Raw genomic sequence first — 18,433 nt, 5'->3', positions numbered from 1 at the left:
GGCTTAAAGGTCACCATGTTAACAACATTAGGATCCACTTTCTTTAAATATTCCTGAATTATTTGTCCTGCGCTATGGCATAACGTGTTTTAAACCCAACACATCAAGGAGGAAATCTACTTTCATACTTCCTTTAAAAAATATTTCATGCACACTGTAATTCTTATTCTTGTTTTTTTGTAGTGTATTTAAATGGCTACATTTCATTTTGGTTCTCAAAATGAGGCCAAATATATATTAATTATTAATTATATTATTGCGGCACTTAAAATGAAAAGTGCTTCGCACTCTTATCGTTACTATACATCATGATGCTGTATTATGAAATGGCAAAATCCACAAATACCGTTGTGCAAATTGTCCAGGAGGTCCTTCTTTTCCTCTGTTTATGCAAATAATTTCCCCAGAAATTATAAAGCCTTATTTAAAAAGAATCTAGAAAAGCATCTGTGATTCCACTTTTTACTTATGCTGTTCATAACCGAATGTGACCGAATCCAGTCCCATACTTTCAACAGCGGACCACTGACTACAATGACCAGCATCACACAACCTGGTCACTTTTTCAAGCTAGAAAACAGAAATATCATGTAATTTATGCTCATGCAAACAAGGTGAAATGTATGTAAATATTTGCAATAAAACTCTTACTTATCCTCTCTAACATGTACAGTATTTAGTACGTTATTCATGTGACTTATTGATATGTCATCCTGGGTGTTTCCAGCCTTATACCATGAATTTCCTGGGACAGACTCTAGACTTACCCCTGCCCTGCACTGGACAAGCTCTTATGGAAGATGGATGAATTGTTCATTGTATATTGGCATCATACATTACTATTTTCTCTTTTTTAAAACAATGTACCGGAATATGAATGTGACTTAATTGGCCTTGCTAGTTGCTTACCGTTTTTTTTTGGTCATGCAAGCGTTTCCCCCATAAAGGACACAGACCTCAATAAATCCGCTGGGTGTTGAGAAAGGGAAGAGGGTGTGTGTGTGTGTGTTTGGGGGGGGCAGCCTCAGGTGCTCCAGCAGCACTCGCCTGTTCCCAGGGCCGCTCCGCATCAGCGCGCCGGGGTGCTTCGCGCTACGTTAGCCGCGCACTGTTGAGCAGGCTGCCAGCCCACACCGGGGACTTGTCTCCACTTCCTGTAGCTCTGATGCCAGAGGAGTGAATGGAACTGTGTGGTGTAGGAATGGGGGGGTCGGGGGGGGAGAGGAGGGCAGTGCTGTAAAACCGAAGCTAACTCACACCCAACATCATCATGTTTCGTAAAGGAGTCTGTTTAGTGCCAAAAGTGCGGCAAAAAAATAGCTACAAATTTAGTATCTGGCTTTCACACAAACGCTTTATGTTGTTCACTGTTTGTGAATTTCTGAGCCATTTAAACAAAGTATTTTTTTTAGTTTGCAGACAAAATAATTATGGTTGCACCTTCATTTGGTGCAAACGGATTTTTTCTGTATTTATAAAATGTATTTGTTTACTTGTTATTTTTTGACATGGAAAACTATGCTAATGCTACTTGTATAGGAAAAAACATGGTCAAAGAACCCCTAGTGTGGAGTATGTTTAAGTAGAAAGCCCCAAAAGAAGAAAGTCACCCTTCCAGGGGCCTTTGTGCAGAGGAGTCGCTTGTCACAGTCGAAAGCCAAGGACAGTCATTGCTGCTCCCTTTGTGTCATCACTTGTTGATGCGGGCGGGGCAAAACATACTGAGCTTGATCGTTGTCGACATTTCGTAAACTGTTGCAGTCTGAGAATCCTCTCACAATTTTTATTTTAGAAAAAAATGCCATCAGTGGAAGACCTACATGGGTCATCTGTCAAAAAGCCATGATTACATTATTTGCTTTATATGTGCTGCACCTCTTATATTAATGTGTTTATTCAATTATATATTATTTTAATTTTGTAGCATGCATTTCAATAATAACCATTACACAGTGTGTGCTAACAAGGAAATGGGATATTACCCTCAGAAAGCAACAGAAAAGCCGGAAAGCTACTGAGATGGTTGTTGAAGATCCCGATGTGTCTAGCTGTTTATTTATGCGTGTGCTAACCATCCCTAACCATCGCCCATGATATTCCGGCAAAAAAAACAAAAAAACTGGCAGCTAATTATAAGGGTCAATGCAAATGAAGACACTGCCCTGTATTCATGGTCAGACAAGATGATGGGCAGGGATGTCGAAAAATGCCGTCATTGTGCTCCTTCGCACAACAAGCTCTCCACAAACAAAAGCGCACGAAGTGTAGCATTTGAGTAGCCACGATCACACCTGTGGTGAATAGCATTCTCTTCTTCAAGAGACGTCCATTTACTGACGAAGTGCCAACAGTAATGCTAAAGGAAATATCTGCCAATGGTCTAACTTAAGCCTCATCGACACGGAGCGGGAATAATTTCCAAACAGGGTCCCAACCCGCATAACATAATTTTGTTTTTTATTACATTTTTTTTGGAGAAACCTCGACAAATTATATGATTCAACGTATGTGTCCGTATTCCTTTCACTGTGCTTGTTTTCATAACAAGAGCCCTTTATTCCAGTCTTGACAAGGTAATACCTACTTTATCATTCAAACAAGAAGCAGAGACATGATACCCTTATGCACATTAAATCAAGACAATCGAATAGAGGAAGGCTTTAAGGAAATATACTGTATTTAATAGAAATATAGCCATTTAGCATCAGCACCAAGAGACATTGACACTCAGTTTTAAAATAATGCTAACGATAATGCAAAAAAAAAAAAACAAGAAGGAAGGAATTCAAAATAACACCTTATGACATTTTATTAAGCAATCTGAATCTTTTGATTTCTGCTGAGTTTAATATGAAGAAATAGCATGATCACTGAAAAAAACTTTGGAAGCGACGTACAGTACCAGTCAAAAGTTTGGACACACCTACCCATATTAAGAATTATTTGTACAATTCTCTACATTATTGAATAATTATAAAGACATCAAAACTGTCAAATAACGTGGAATTATGAACTGACCAAATAAGTATTAAAGAAAAAAAAAAATTGTTGGGGCGGCAGCTTTATGGGTTGGGACTCAGAAGGCTGCTGGTTCAAATCCCACCATTGGGCCTTTGAGCAAGACCCTTAACCCCAATTGCTCCAGGGACTGGCTGACCCTACTGTCTCCCCTACCCCAGCTCCATGAGGTGGCCTCCTGGGATGCTTTACCAGCTGTCCTGAAAGAGGTCCCACATATATGCTGGGCACCAGTTGGCCGCTTTCCCTTCACTCTCTGGTTAAACTCCTCTAAAACCATTGCTGCTGTGTTTGAGTCAGGTGGTCAGTTAATGCAACTCTTTCACTCTCACTTTTGACTGGTACCATATACAGTATATATCATACACACACACATACTGCATACTGTGTGTGTTTGTATATTTATTTAGTTATTTGTTATTTGCTTGTTTTTATTTATCTCATTCCTTATTAACACATTGCTATCTCTACTGTGTTTAGGTAAGGTGGGCAGGTCATGTGATGCGCATACCTGTCAAGTTTTGGATTTGAAAATAAGGGAAATTTTCCGCCACCCACCGCGAGCCATCCCACCACCCCAACCAAGCTCCAGTATCCCTTACATTTTAAGACAGGTGTACAAGAAATCTAAAATAACCACTTGTCATTTACATTTTATTTTCATTACACATTTTCTTTTAATTTCTCATGTTCACTCATGTAGCTCTCTGGCATTCACTAATGACTTATTATACAGATTTGTTGCAGACTTTGTATCCTTGTTGAAGTCACAGAAAGGCTGATGTTACTGCGCTCACTTCAGTGTTTACATAGATAGATAGATAGATAGATAGATAGATAGATAGATAGATAGATAGATAGATAGATCTATCGAGGGAGGAAGGTATTACATGTCCTTATGGGAAGTCTGGGAGCGGACAAGGCAGTTTGGATTATGTAAACTCTTTTGGAAAGGAAAAGCAAACCACAGCAGGGTACCATAATTGATATATCAAGCTAACAACGAGGGCATTCTATGAATGAGGCCATTGTCAGGCCTAATGACCTACTTACAGTATGTCACAACATTCCCTGCATACAATCAGCACTCCTAGGATGCTTTGGAAATCATCCTGAAGCCACGCTTTATTACTAGACTTTTTTTCTTCTCTTTTTTCATTCTGAACAAGCATTTTGTGATCTTAGCATAAAATGGAGCAGAATGACCCATGTCAGATTTCTAGTACGTTGCAAAGTAAAGTTCACTGTAAAAAGACAGACAGTGTTTATAATAGACCGACCCCTCAGTAAATTAGGCCTCTGAGACGCCGATCCACTCGAGGATCCGTGAAAGAAGGGAAAAGAGGTGCTCTGAAAATGTCATGAAGAAAAAACGTTGCAGGAAGTGGAGGTGTGGCCATCGCGGGAGGCCAAGACAGGCGACCCAGGTTTTCATGTTGTTCCCTTCACCTGTCCATTCTAACCTTGTTTCCAAAAATATTTAAATTTATTAGCATATTGTGTTGCTGGTATCTTGTAACTAGAGGTTAAACACTTGTACCAGAAGCTCTTACTAGACTTTTGTCTGTGTTGCGTTTGTTTTCTTGTCCACTAACTTCTCTTCGATGTTCATGCTTACATTTATGTGAGGTTCAGCTTGTTCCTAATAAACTACCTTTGCCTGTCCCGGTGCTGTGTTATATGCTTTGATTCTTCGTACCGATAGAAGGGATTCTCCTCTCCACAGCGACTCTATGATGCAACTCAAAAACTGAATAGCTACTGAGTGCAAATTGCCGATGTCAATAAAGAACACGTTGATAGAATACGGAATAAACTTTAATTAAATAATTCAGTTTTCACATTTTCTGAGAGAACATAGCAACAGCCCTACGTCCAGCTCCTAATCTGTTGATAGCCATACTGTTGCAAGAATTTTCAACTTAAGCCCTACTGCAGAAATGCGTTGGCTGAATATATCCCGAAAACAAAACGACAGGAGAAATCTAAACAGTTTTTCTCCCTGTGCATTTCCAGTAAAAGTGAACAGTAATTATTTCTTTTGTAGCTAAAAACAGTATCATTAAGAATAATGGCATCATTAAGTACTAGAAGCTATTACTGTGGGTGAATTTGCCGCGTTGATAATGAGGCTTTAGACAGGAAATGAAGATACTAATTATGGGATAAAACGCCTACTCGGTTAATTAGAAGCAAGAGTGGGGAGAAAAGAAATGCATTTGCTCAGAAAAAAAATAAAGCAAGGAAAATCCCAGCTCTCAATCATTAAGCAGCCTTTTGGGTTCAAATCCTAGTACATGCTCCTTTATGATATAGGTGCTGGTTCTGAACGTGGGATTTGTACACATCCAGGGGATACCGTAAAATGAACTCTCAACATCAGACAAGCCCAGAACACTCAGTGAAGCAAAAGACAAGATGTGCGAGCAGCGACAGTTCTAAGGAGTAGGTATGTGATGCCTGGTGCTGAGAACATAGGGGTATCACAGGCAACAAAGTGAAGAACAGTTCATAGCAGTGAGTAATAAATGGGACTGTGAATCTCTGTGCATGAATGATTCCATATTGTTTCTGTACATGTCTTAAGCATGACTTTTATCTCAAGTTGCTGTTCAAACACTGCCTGGTTAACAGTCTATAATAAACATAAAAACACTTATGCATTGATTCTGTCAGAAACTGCATCCAAACCTGGGTAATACTCAATGCCACCCTCTACTGCAGGGTTATTCAACTCACGGTCCTCGAGGTCCGAGCACTGCTGGTTTTCCCGCCTTCCTTTACCTGTTAGTCAGGTGTGAAGCCTCTGACCAATCAGAATCAGTAATTATTAAACAACTATCTGGGAGAACTGAAAACATGGCCTGGATTTGGAATCGAGGTCCAGAGTTGAAGAACCCTGCTCTACTGCATAATCCTGCCACAGAATAGTCACCAATTAACCACAGCACATATCTTTAAAAACAGTAGAAAGCAGTTGCTGAAAGACAGATATGTCGGATCCAAGGTTTTCTTTGTCAATTTTAGGCAACTCTTGCCAAATACAGAGCTGATGAACATGTGGTGTGCTCACTTGCCCCATAAGCATTGCGGTTTTATTTTAAAGTCATTAAAAGGGGAAAAATCTCTGCAAATGTGAGCCATGTCTCCCACAATTCATAGAGGTTTTGGACTATGGTCTTCAGAGGACAAGCTGGCAAAAGCCTCCCTCTCTCTTAGTACATCCAGAGCTTCTGGCAAGTTTGCCAGTAGGTCAGACGCCAGCCTTCAACACAACCACTCCCATGCTCCCTTAAAGCCTCCTTGAAGAAGACAGCCAGACACAATCGAGCCCTTGTCACTTTCCACCATCCAGAAGTCTGATTCTAATCCCTGGGCACACCGAACAGTACCTCTATCACGTATCACTCTGAATCCAAGGAGTTACAGACGGAACGGGGCCAAAACTAAACGGGAAATCAAGCTTATTCCCCAACGATGGGCCTATTGAGCTAAAGGACAATGCCAACCCTCTCAAAGATGCCCACAGACTTTTTTATTGAGTGGTCCTCCAAGCTGGCTGAGATGCGGACTCATCTGTGCCCATCCAAAGATAAGAAATTTTCTACACTTGTACACACGAACCCTCAGCGGAATTCCGCCACCCGAAAACAAATCCCTTTGTCTCTTTCCAGTGATTATCCATAAACACTTTCTGTCCTACTAAGGAGCTTCTTAGACTGCCAGAAGGTAGAGGAATAGAACTGAAGGCCTAACAAATGTATCATCCAAGAGTCACAAGAAAGATGTTGCCGCAATTTATAAAAAGCATATTTTACAGATTAACCCTTACTTCAATGTTACACTGTATATAGACACATCAAAAGCTAATTTGTACACAGCATTGTGTTAGGAACACACAACAAACAGCAGTTACTGGACTATGAAACAATGGAATTCATACAAACAATAAAGACCGAGCCTGTCTCCCATTATCTTTATTTAAATATCAAAGTTTAAACCACAGGTACAACATCCGCCCACCCACTATAGTATTTGCTACACAAAGCATTGTATATCTTTAACGAGCAGCAATGCATGTGCCATCTGACACTTTTATGATAACAGTGGACATGAGCGAGCCAGGAATTCAAATGGGGTCCAGTGACAGCTCCAGAAAGATCAGGAGTCTGAACACACATCTGAATCTCAGTGTCTGCCTGAGTAGATTCGAGAGCACATCTGGTGTACTTTGAAAATGAATTGGCCCAGCGCTGCTATGGTAATGACAGCACGGCAGTCTAATAATTTTGAGAACAGTGCATTCCAAATGTCACCCGGACCCATCCAATGTCTAGTTTCTCTTTTTTTATTGTGAACTTGCAGGCTAGAGTCTAATCGTCCATCTTTCAGGGTCACAGGGGTCTTCTTTATTATTATTATTATTATTATTATTGTTGTTGTTGTTGCTTTCTCAGAAATATGTTCTGTTTATCTGATTGTTTATTATAGACTTTTAGCACTAGCATTAGTAGCAGTAGCAGTTGTAGTAGCAGTTGTCGTTGCAGTGGTAAAAATAGTAATAATAGAAATACTAGTAGTAGTAGTAGTGATATTTTCATTATAATCAATATCTGCCTGCCCAGCAGCAGCCTTTTGAGGATCACAGATCGATTATTCTTTGTCTATCCATGAAACCAGATCTGTAATTTTGCCGCCACCCTGGCATGGCCTCGATTCATGGTGGTGGGGGGCCCGGGTGCTGGGGGGTGCCCCTCTGCCAGGGAGTCCTCCAAGGCATCTTCCCTGCATTAGGCAGCTGCCGAAGCAGGTACCCTTGCAAGAAATCTTGTTAGGCAAATACCTGGCATCCAATTATCCGGGCGATATACACGGCCCCGCTCACGGAGCAGGAATTAGTGCGGCCCACACTGACAGCGACCAGCGGTGTAACCCGCTATAGGAAATCATAACCTGCAATACGACGCCTTATCTGGCGAACATCTGGCTGGCCATGGGGCAATCAGGAAGAGGCATTAAAGCAGAATAAGGAGAGACTCAGATGCTTCCACTCTATCTCTGGAGGACGAACCCCTTCTGTCAGATAGGGTCCTAGATCGTTGTTATTCCGATGCAGTAAATTAATATAATTAAGCAGATTTATTTATTTATTTATTTATTTTTGGCGCACGGGGTATTGTTCTGCATGCACACACTGAAACCTTAATCTAGCCGCTCGTGTGTGACAAAGATGGGGGGGGGGGGGTGTAAGGTTTGGCAACGGGGCCAGCCGTTAATTTCCAATGTGACACCAAAGCGTTCATTTGTAAGTTGAGCATTAAGCGGTTCCCCAATTTGTCTGCGCCCGCGTACATCTGGCAGGCTTTGGCGGGCTAAATTAAAACGCTGAGGTTCACTCAGAGAACTTCCAAACATGCACATCGCAGTGATCTGCGAACAAAGACATGGTTTCATTCACTTTAAGCTCATCACTAAGTGCATAACCTTTGCCCTTCTGCATGCATAGATTCAAAGTCAGATGTTGGCCTATATGAATCTAAATTAAATACAAGATGACTGGATACAGTGATGTGTGTGTGTGTGTGTGTGTGTGTGTCTTGGAAACACAAATTCTATTACAATTCAGTTCATAATTCATCATCACAATTTCAAATGGTTCAAAAATCAATATCTGGCTCTATTCTACATAACTGAATGCCACCAAAAAATGTCAATGTGAACTTAAGCATCTGCAGCCCCTGTCAGCATGTAGCAGAAGCAACCCATCTTACAGACACGTCCGCAGATACCGGACGAGTCTTAACCTTAATTTTCACAGTGTGTATTTAAGTGTGTTTACCCAAGCACCCCCCAGCCACGGAGGAAACTGCGGGTAGTGAACAGCGTGAAGCACTTAAAACAGGGGCAACTTCTCAGGAAGGCTGCACCTCCCTTGGCTAAAAGCTGCCAAGTCTGCTGGAGTTTCAGGAGAAACTTCGGATAAAAAGACACCCCCCCCCACCCCCATCGCTGGCTTTATTGTATCTATTGGATTGAGGTGTAACAGCTCTGACAAAAAAAATTAATAAATAAATAAACATAAAAAATAATAAAAAGTTGCGATCTATCAAATGTTTTTTTTTTGATAGGATGAATGAATTTTTGCATGATGAATTTTCACTTAAACGTCAGCGCACTTTTGGAGGGAGGGCACCGAGACGGTGTATTCCGGCGGACGGCGGCACGTCGGGCCGCGCGGCGGGGGAGCGGCGGTCGTTTTGTTCCCGCTGCACTCGCTGCCCCTGACGGAGAACAAAAAGGTCAGCCGCACCCTCGGCCGCCTCCACAGCACGCTGGGTCCTCTGTTTATCAACCAAACTAATCTATTCTTGTTACTCTCCACTTCAGAGGGACGCTCTCATCTGCAGTTTGGTGCCCCCACCAGCCCCCCCGCCTCGCCCCCATTCGCCCCCCCCCCCCCACCACCCACCCCGGGGGAACATGCTGCTGGCATCTGGCCAGCTTGTCATATGTGGAGGATGGCACAGGGTTGCCATTAAAATCAATTATATGGGTCAATGTTTTTATTAAAGGATTTTCTCAAACTAAGTTGTCGCGAGTTGCTGTTGTTTTTGTTGTGACCTTTTCTACACAAAGAGGGATATAAAGCTTTCGAAAAAGCAAAAGGAAAGTGTACGTTTTACATATTTATTTGCATATTTCATATTTATTATTATCCATACAAACAACTACAATAAATATGTAGTGTAATGTGTCTTTTACGGCCCTGCTAAGTAATGCTATTCAGATCTAATGACATCAAAAAATCTAATGAAAAATGCTTGTTTTACGTCATAATATCTATGCTTTATTAGCTATGCAAAAAACTACGGTAAAAGTATAGGTTGTGTTGCATTACTTTTTTTGTAATACTGAGCCATGCAATTCTTATTATTAAGTTTTATTTACAGGACATTGCAGAATATCATTTAATCTCCACGAGCTGCTATAGTGTGTGTTTGTGTGCCCAGGGCAGGCCACTTTGGTTTGGGTACCATCATTGTCTGAAGTGAGGAAGTACCCGCACCTCGCAATCCCTCACGGAGCGCCACGGCGTATACTGTAAATAGGCATGTTTAGCGTCTGACCTTTGGCAGACCTGCTGCAGACTGGGAGCATCAGCAGCGGAGCCTGGGCCACAGTACGTGCTCATGTGCTCCATTGCCGTCCACAGAACACTGACAGCAAGTCCATAATGTTTCCATAACTGAAATCCACGCGTTCCTTAATGGAACATCTCACCTCCATCCTCTCGTCTTCACAGTTCTACGATTGTTCAGCAATTTCATCCACGCCTCTCCAAAAAAAACTTATCCCCTTTGCAAAAACATTTAAATATAGTTGATTGACTTTTAAGGATGCATAACAATTGAAAGTGCATTTGTCTATTTAAATTTGCCAATAAATTAGACAGGAATAAGCCTACCAATCTACCAATGACACCCCCATCTACAGAACATTGGAGCTCTAAACATTCTCTAAAATACAAATTATTTTGTCAAAAAAGACTCCACTCGACATATAGCAGTACAGCAACTCCTTTTCCCTCGCTGAGGACCTGACCTTAGTGTTTGTTTTTACCCTCCTAACAGGTGTTGGCTAAATGATTATAAATCGGTTCCTGGACAAACATTCATTGTGAATCCATGCAGGGCCTGCACTAATATAATTAGAACCAGAACATCAGGCCAGTGAAGTCTCTCCATCTGTCTGACATTCTGATTTCGCTACCGGGCCACTTATCGGCCAAGGAGGAGATGTAAGGAGGGACAGGATTGGCCGGCTCTATCAAGGCGAGTAATGGCGCTGTTCCCTCTGCCCAATGCCTGCAAGCATCTTGGAGGATGACTGCAATTGTCTGAGAGACAATGCAAGGAACGTTTTTTGCTGCTGCATGCAGATCAGGGATGGGATGACCTGTGTGAAGAAATTATCCTCCCCCCCCCCCCCCCAGGACATCAGGGATATAGAAAGGCCTTAGAAAGGCCAGGGCCCCCACCTTTTCAAAGGAGGCCCCCTTTCGCTTCAGACAAGTACTTCCGTTTTGGAGGTGAGGGTGAGTGAGTAACCCATCTAATTAAGCAATGAAATTCAGTTTATTTCTGAAGAGAAGCTCGCTGTAAGCCTATCGGGTCTCTTACATCACACGATTGGGCAGGGGCCCCTTGAACCAGGGACATTGACTGGATTCTGAGCAGCGATTATGCCAACCAATGTATCCAATAACAAAATCCATGACCATTTCCTTTCCGTCACATGGCAGGAAATGCAGGGGCTCTAGGCAACTGCATATTCTGCTTATTGCTACAGCTGGCCGTGAGAAAGGCCAACATCACGTTTCGCTGTGACTCAGAAGTAAGAGGGGGCCGTTACCAGCAGAGAATCACAGACCACAATGCACCACTTAACAAAGTGTCAAAAGATAAATAAAACGCCAGTTAATAGGCTAAGATTTAAGATATTGTCAACTGTTTATTTGATATCAAACTGTCATCCTGCTCCCAAGTCACACCAGATGGGTTTGCACATTAAAGGTGTGGTCTCGACCCCCACTTTGGGAACTACTGGTCTAGCTAATCTGTGCTCTGGATAGGTTACCCAAAATGGTCACTCAAAGTCACTGCAACCTCTGCCTGTTTTTCGTCAAGTGTGGGTCCTGATGTGGGAGACGCCACCAGCTATTCACGTCTCGCAGCAGGGCACCACACACACACTCACACTGGCGCTTGACCATCTTATGGGCGCGCATACTACACACATCTCAAATCACAACTTCGCAAGCAATCCAACGAAACGGGCAGCACAGGCACGTTTTTCAGGGACATATGTGAGAAAAATCCTCACCATTTCCTTCAAGGGCCTCTCTAAAACTTTATACGAAACTCAAAGCAGAGGATTATTTATTGATATTGAGGAAAATGGATTCAAAACGAACTGCAGTGCTTATCAATATCATTAAAAATAAGACTAGTGGTAAGGTCTGGATTTGCTGAAGAATTTGAAAGTTAATTAAAATGTTGGTGACATTTTTTTTAACTATCATTTTATCAAGGCATAAAATAATAAGAAATATTTTACAGTTACTACCCTCGTTTTTATGACCACTTATTCTACTTAAAGTAGTTTTCATTTTCAAAGATGTCCTTCCTGTTCCAGTGTGTTTTCAACTTTCAGTGATTTCCTGTCCAGCATCTCAGATCCTTCACGTCTGAACAGCATCCATGTCCTCTTCTCCTTCACCGTCTCTCTCTCTCTCTCTCTTTCTAAGCAGAAGACATTCTTCTGCACTGCTGAGTCTTCATCAAAAGTGGAAAAAAACAGACAAAAAGGTTAGGAAATGAGCAGCAGTTTGGCCGGCCGCAGCCTGAAGGTCTGCCATCTGCCGCCACACGCACTCAGAGCGGCCGCCTTCGGAGCATATGCAGCAGGGCCCTGGGTGCAGTGGGCTGGAGGAGGCCGGCGGGGGGCCGGCAGAAGGCGAGCGGCGGGGCCCAGGGGCGCCCGACGGGCAGCCACCAGGAAGACGACCTGCTGGCTGTCCGGCACCTCAGCTCGCGCACGGGCAGCCGACGAGGTCACCGCGGACGGCCGCTGCCGGGGCACCGGGAGTGGCAGGGACGATTGGTGTGGGTGGGGGGGGTAGAACGACGCCTGCCAGTTGCCGGGGCCCTCGCCCCCGCCACTCACTGAAAAAAAACTGCCCCGGGGCATCCTCGACACACAGCCAGCTTAAAGAGCGGGGCGAGAGCAGCCTGTCGCTTTCATCCTCTTCATTTCTACTAACAAGCGAGATGGGGGGGTGGTATGGAGGAGGAGGAGGTGGGGGGGGCTGATGACATTGTGCTTATTTGTTTGAATTACAAAGAAGTCGTGCTAATCTACTGTGTGTGTGTGTGTGTGTGTGTGTGTCTGTCTGTGTGTGTGTGTGTCTGTCTGTCTGTCTGTGTGTGTGTATGTCTGTCTGTGTGTGTGTCTGTGTCTGTCTGTGTGTTTGTGTGTCTGTCTGTCTGTCTGTGTGTGTCTGTCTGTGTGTGTGTGTGTCTGTGTGTGCCTGTCTGTGTGTGTGTGTGTCTGTGTGTGAATGTCTGTGTGTGTGTGTCTGTGTCTGTCTGTCTGTGTGTCTGTGTGTGTCTGTCTGTGTGTGTGTGTGTCTGTGTGTGCCTGTCTGTGTGTGCGTCTGTCTGTCTGTGAGTCTGTCTGTCTGTGTGTATGTGTGTCTGTGTGAATGTGTGTGTGTTTGTGTGTCTGTGTGAATGTGTGTGTTTGTGTGTGTGTGTGTGTCTGTCTGTGTGTGTGCGTGTCTGTCTGTGTGTGTCTGTGTGAGTGTGTGTGTGTGTGTGTGTTTTTACCAGCTCTCTTTCTTGACTTGATATTTTACCGCTTTCTGTCACCTCTTTAGAAATAAAACAGTGTTTATAGTATCTGGCGTGATTTCAATAGCAAAGAAGCTCATTAAATCCAAAAAACAACACAATGTGTCATATTAAGTAGTAAAAATGCAAAAAAAAATTGATTTATTCCGGTTAAACACAAAGATACATTTTTTGCTTGTTAGATATTCGACAGCACGTCATCATTCACATACACTGACAAAAAACAATAACCTTACCTGAATAACAACCTTATGCTGGGAGACATTCTCTGTCATACAGGCTAATTTACCAATTTAATGTTGGGAGCAGAACTTTATTTGAAATGCACAAGTAAAGTCTTACATAGGCAGGTCTGTACATATAAACAGGCAACAAGTAATAAAAGATCAGTCATAAAAAAGATATATGACATTAGAAATGATTGTAATTGATGAGCTATTATATGCTGGCTAACCATGTGTGGATATGGGACTGTGTGTGTGTGTGTGTGTGTGTGTGTGTGTGTGTGGTTACTCTTACATGGTAAGGCATATCTATTTGATACTCCTGGTTTAAACTACACTCTCTAGGACCTTACCAAAACAAATGCCTTCACTATTTCACTATTTCTAGTTTTAATAATGTTTAAATAACATTTTGTTCACTTGTTTGTAATTTTCAAGCAAACATATGTTAATTTGAACCTATTTTCAAAGAATAATTTCTCTTTACCTCATCAATCCATCCATCCGTCTAATTTCTTATCATGGTGGGGGTCGTGGGGCCGTCGACGCATATCTGTAGTCTATAAGAAGAAACTGAAATACCCAGATGAAACCCACACAATATGTGGAGAACATGCAAACTCCACACATAGAGCAGCGGCACCAAACAAATACAAGGTAATGCTTTACATTAACTGCACCTTCATAATGCATTCATTATGCATTCATAGAACATTCAGTGCACCAATATAACATACCTCAACAACTTCAATATGCATTAATGACAAACATTATACCATTATAAAGTTTGTTATTATCATATAATGTTCGTTATTAATGTATATTAAAACTGTTAAGATATGTTAGGATGTTGTGGTATATTTACATGCTGCTTATGAGTGTTCTATGAATCCATTATGAAGGTGCAATGAATGTTCTACGAATGCATTATAAAGGCATTATGAAGGTGCAGTTAATATAAAGCCTTACCAAATACAAGATACAAGACAATAGGTATAGCGGCCAATGATGAATAACAATAAATAACAGCACCACAGACAAACAAGCACTTAGTGTTTTACATTTCAGAATGAACGTTTACATTTTACATTAATGGTGCACAAAAATTTATACTGCATCCTGGTCACATTTGCGAATTTGATGTTCGTGGTTTTGGTTATTCATGAACTGCCCGTGAGCAATTAAACAGTACTATTTTTGGAGCTTGCTGAAAGATCACAGAAACTCGCAAGCCAAAAAGAATACCGAAAATCATTCATATCACATAAAATCATATAACATAAATATTAGTGATAGATAATACTAGTTAATGTAAGGGCAAGCCTCACTCACATGGTAGCTGTTTGTGACTGTGGAATCTTGCATTTCACGCAGTAACTTTTAAACTTTTCAGTGCTACCAGTGTTGCATTTTTAATAATGGGTCCAAAACATAGTGCTCCCAGTGTGTAGAGTAGTATGTTAAGGGGTGACTGTCCAGCCATTAGGTAAGCTTTCGGATTTCCTTTGGTTCTAGTGCTTTCAGGTTTAGTCAGTGAGGCAGTCTATGCATTCTCTAGACCTCGATCTACCCCACAATGCCGTTCTCCTGTGCACTGCGGCCCACATAGGAGTCACATCGTACATTCCTTTTATGATCCTCTCTTCCAGCCCCTTTGAAGACCCAAGTAAATTTTCTCCCAATAAATTACTGAATAAAACAACACAACCTTTGGCTTGACCTTTTCATCCGGCGAACTTTGCATGACCTTACAAGATGCGTTTGAATTAAAGGGCCCTTTCTTCTGTTTCACCCCTTGCCTCTACTACAAGCCGGCGGATTTCAATCCACGTTGCCGTTTCTGTTTCATTTCCTAAAGACCTGCCACTTCAAAGGCTGGGGGGGGTGGGGGGGGGCTGGCGTCCAGCTCTGAATGCTCCAAGTGCTACCCAAGAACGACCTCACCTGTCACCCCACCCCATGTTGCCCCTAGGGGCCCGGAGGACCTTCAGCACCTCGGTGGGGCTCCACTCTACACGGGAAAAAGCCTTTAACCTGGTAGCCCCAGGGATGCGGTGGAGCATATCAAAGATTAAAAGATCAATGAGAGCCACTTGAAGGAAGCGCGTGCGACACAGCAAAGGAAACACCAAAGGAGGAAATAAACAACACTGGTGGATTTATCGTGAATTGCGCAGACGGACATGAAAGCCGTAGACCAGGTGCATTATTGTCTTTTTTATTTTAAAGGAAGCTTCTTCCACATTTAGGATAAGGAAATTTAATACTGTCTAATTTCATGCCAGAAGGACAAGAGCAGCAGGAGACCTAATGCTAATTTTTGGATTTGTAAATGACAAAAATGAACTGCGCATATCTGATAATCTGTGAAAGATTATGGACCTTGTGTCCAAGTATAAGGATAGGTTATTTTTTTAAACGTATTTCACGACCATTTAATCCTTGCCTATTTGTTTAAATAAAGAATATAAAAAATAATAAATGGTAGATATGTTTATGCCACATATTTTTAAACCAAACAAAAAACTGATACTATATTCAATCTCAGGGAGGGAAAAAAATAATTGTGCTAAAATTGCGGTGAGCCCTGCATGTGGTGTTAGCTTAGTTTCTCTCAGTTTGTGTCCCCACACACCATGCGGAGGAGCTCGTCCAACAACTCGAACAGCAATCACGTGAAAGAGCAGCCACTGTTCATGTTGGCTTCCCTGTTGATTCCCCAGTCCTCTAATGAGGGCGGCATGTGGCCCAGCAGGTTAGGTTGCTGTATTAGTGATTAGAAGGTCGTCAGTTCAAATCTCACAGTCAGCAGAGTGATGTCATCATCGGGCGGCTGAACAGGGCCCTTAACCCCCAGTGGCTGATAGACCTGTTTTTTTTTGTTTTTTTTTTTAATTTAAAAACTATGTCAGTAATTAAAAAAAATTAATGTAATTCAGGTCTTCAAGAGAGGTCTCTGGCCTTGTGACTTGGAAGTACTGCTCTCTCAATACAGTAATCATGGTCTGCTTTTGCCTGCAAGACCGTATAACATACAGTATATGGATGAACACAGCGATGGTCTGAAGGAGAAGGAATAGAGTGCACTACTTGGCCAGCCTTGCTGCCTCCTGCCAGGCAAACTGACACAGGATGAGTACCGGAAAATGCTAATATTAGCAGATCTGTAAGCCCCCCCATGACATCATAGGCACCTGGCACAGGTGAGTGGGGGGAGCAGCTGCACCATTCTTAAGCAGCAGAACCCAGCCCCCACTTGAAGCCCCTCCCCCCACATTGTCAATGTTACGGCAATCCTGCTTTTGTTTACTAACCTTGTGTTGGATGCAGCCTTGTTAGTGTCACTATCGAAATGTATGGCGCAGAGATAGCAAAGTTATATAAAAATCACACTCACCATTAAGTGTCATTATTGATGTCCAGATTTCCACATAGATCCCAAATTTACACTCAGGTAATGAAGCTCAAATGCAGAGCTTCACCGAGCACCAAGTAATCCAGCAAAATTCTTTGTTTGATACTTCAGGGTCGAATTTGAGTAGTTTTCAAGCGCCTTTTTTAGAAGAAACCTTCAGTCAAGGTGATTTTATTGTGCAAACACTTAATATGCAATTCTTGATTAAAGAAAAAAAAACAAATATTTAAAAAAAAGATTACAGGCCCATGCATAATTCAACAAAGAAACACTTACAGTTCACTTTCTTAAGGACATATCTGTGTGCGTTTTTCTCCAAATATAGTTGAATAGAGTTAAAAGAGCCACAATTCAGGGGAGAAAATTGCAAACCGTCAATATATCTTGTATATGGTGATAAAAATGATGGCCAGGCCATAGATTATGATTAAGATTATGTCTATACTGGCTGATAATGGGGACCTTGGAGATTTTATTGAGGCAAATTGGTTGCACTTCATTCATCAAGACAACTCAAGCATGTTGATGTCTCAGTTGATGGGCGATAACAGTATGATAACAATAGGTGATAACAGTATGGAACCCCAAAAGAAAAACAATTCTAATGCTAATATAATGCAAGACGAGAATCTGTTATTTTTAAACAACTAAAAATGGTATGTGATGTAAGTTCATCATATCATAAACACTGATGAGACTTTGCAAGATGTTTGCAAGCCCAGTGATGGTCTCCCTTCACAGACAAGTGCCACAAACGTATATCTCTATATGTGCCCAGTGCAGGGTTCTGGTGGTTCTGGAATGTTGTGAGGCACATTTTCTTGGCATTGTTCAGGTCCAGTCCTCCTCTTAAAATGCAAGGTTGGTGCTAATTGCTACTGAATGGTCTTCACTCTACATTGCTATCAAAAAGGTGTGTTAATCCATTTTTTTCCTCATAAAAAGTGGTGCCAGAATCTTCCTACAGATTTGTTTTTTTTTTTTTGCTTTTCTGCTTACTACCGGAACGCTAGTGTTTCCTGTCAGTTGTTAATTAAAATTCCACATCACTACCGCACATTACGGCCTCTTCATTTTATTTTAAGCATCACATCTGCCTGATGAGTGGAGAACAAGTCTGACTTTATTTTCTGATCTAAACCGGAAAAAACAAGTGATCGCATGGAGGGTGACCCCGGCAGGCTGAGACGTGGGTTCTGTTAGACCCGGTCACGGTGGTAGCACAGCGCCGTGACGTTCCTGGCCGCGAGCGGAGTAAATGTCACGGGCGCTGCCTTCTCCTCTGCCGCGCGGGCGCCCGCCATCTCTGCGAGAGCCGGGCACCACACAGAGTGGACATCGGGGGGGCTCCATTTGCATTCACT

Source organism: Paramormyrops kingsleyae, chromosome 14 (genome assembly GCF_048594095.1).
Source record: "Paramormyrops kingsleyae isolate MSU_618 chromosome 14, PKINGS_0.4, whole genome shotgun sequence".
NCBI classification, from domain to species: domain Eukaryota; kingdom Metazoa; phylum Chordata; class Actinopteri; order Osteoglossiformes; family Mormyridae; genus Paramormyrops; species Paramormyrops kingsleyae.
This window is presented reverse-complemented; position numbering follows the sequence as displayed.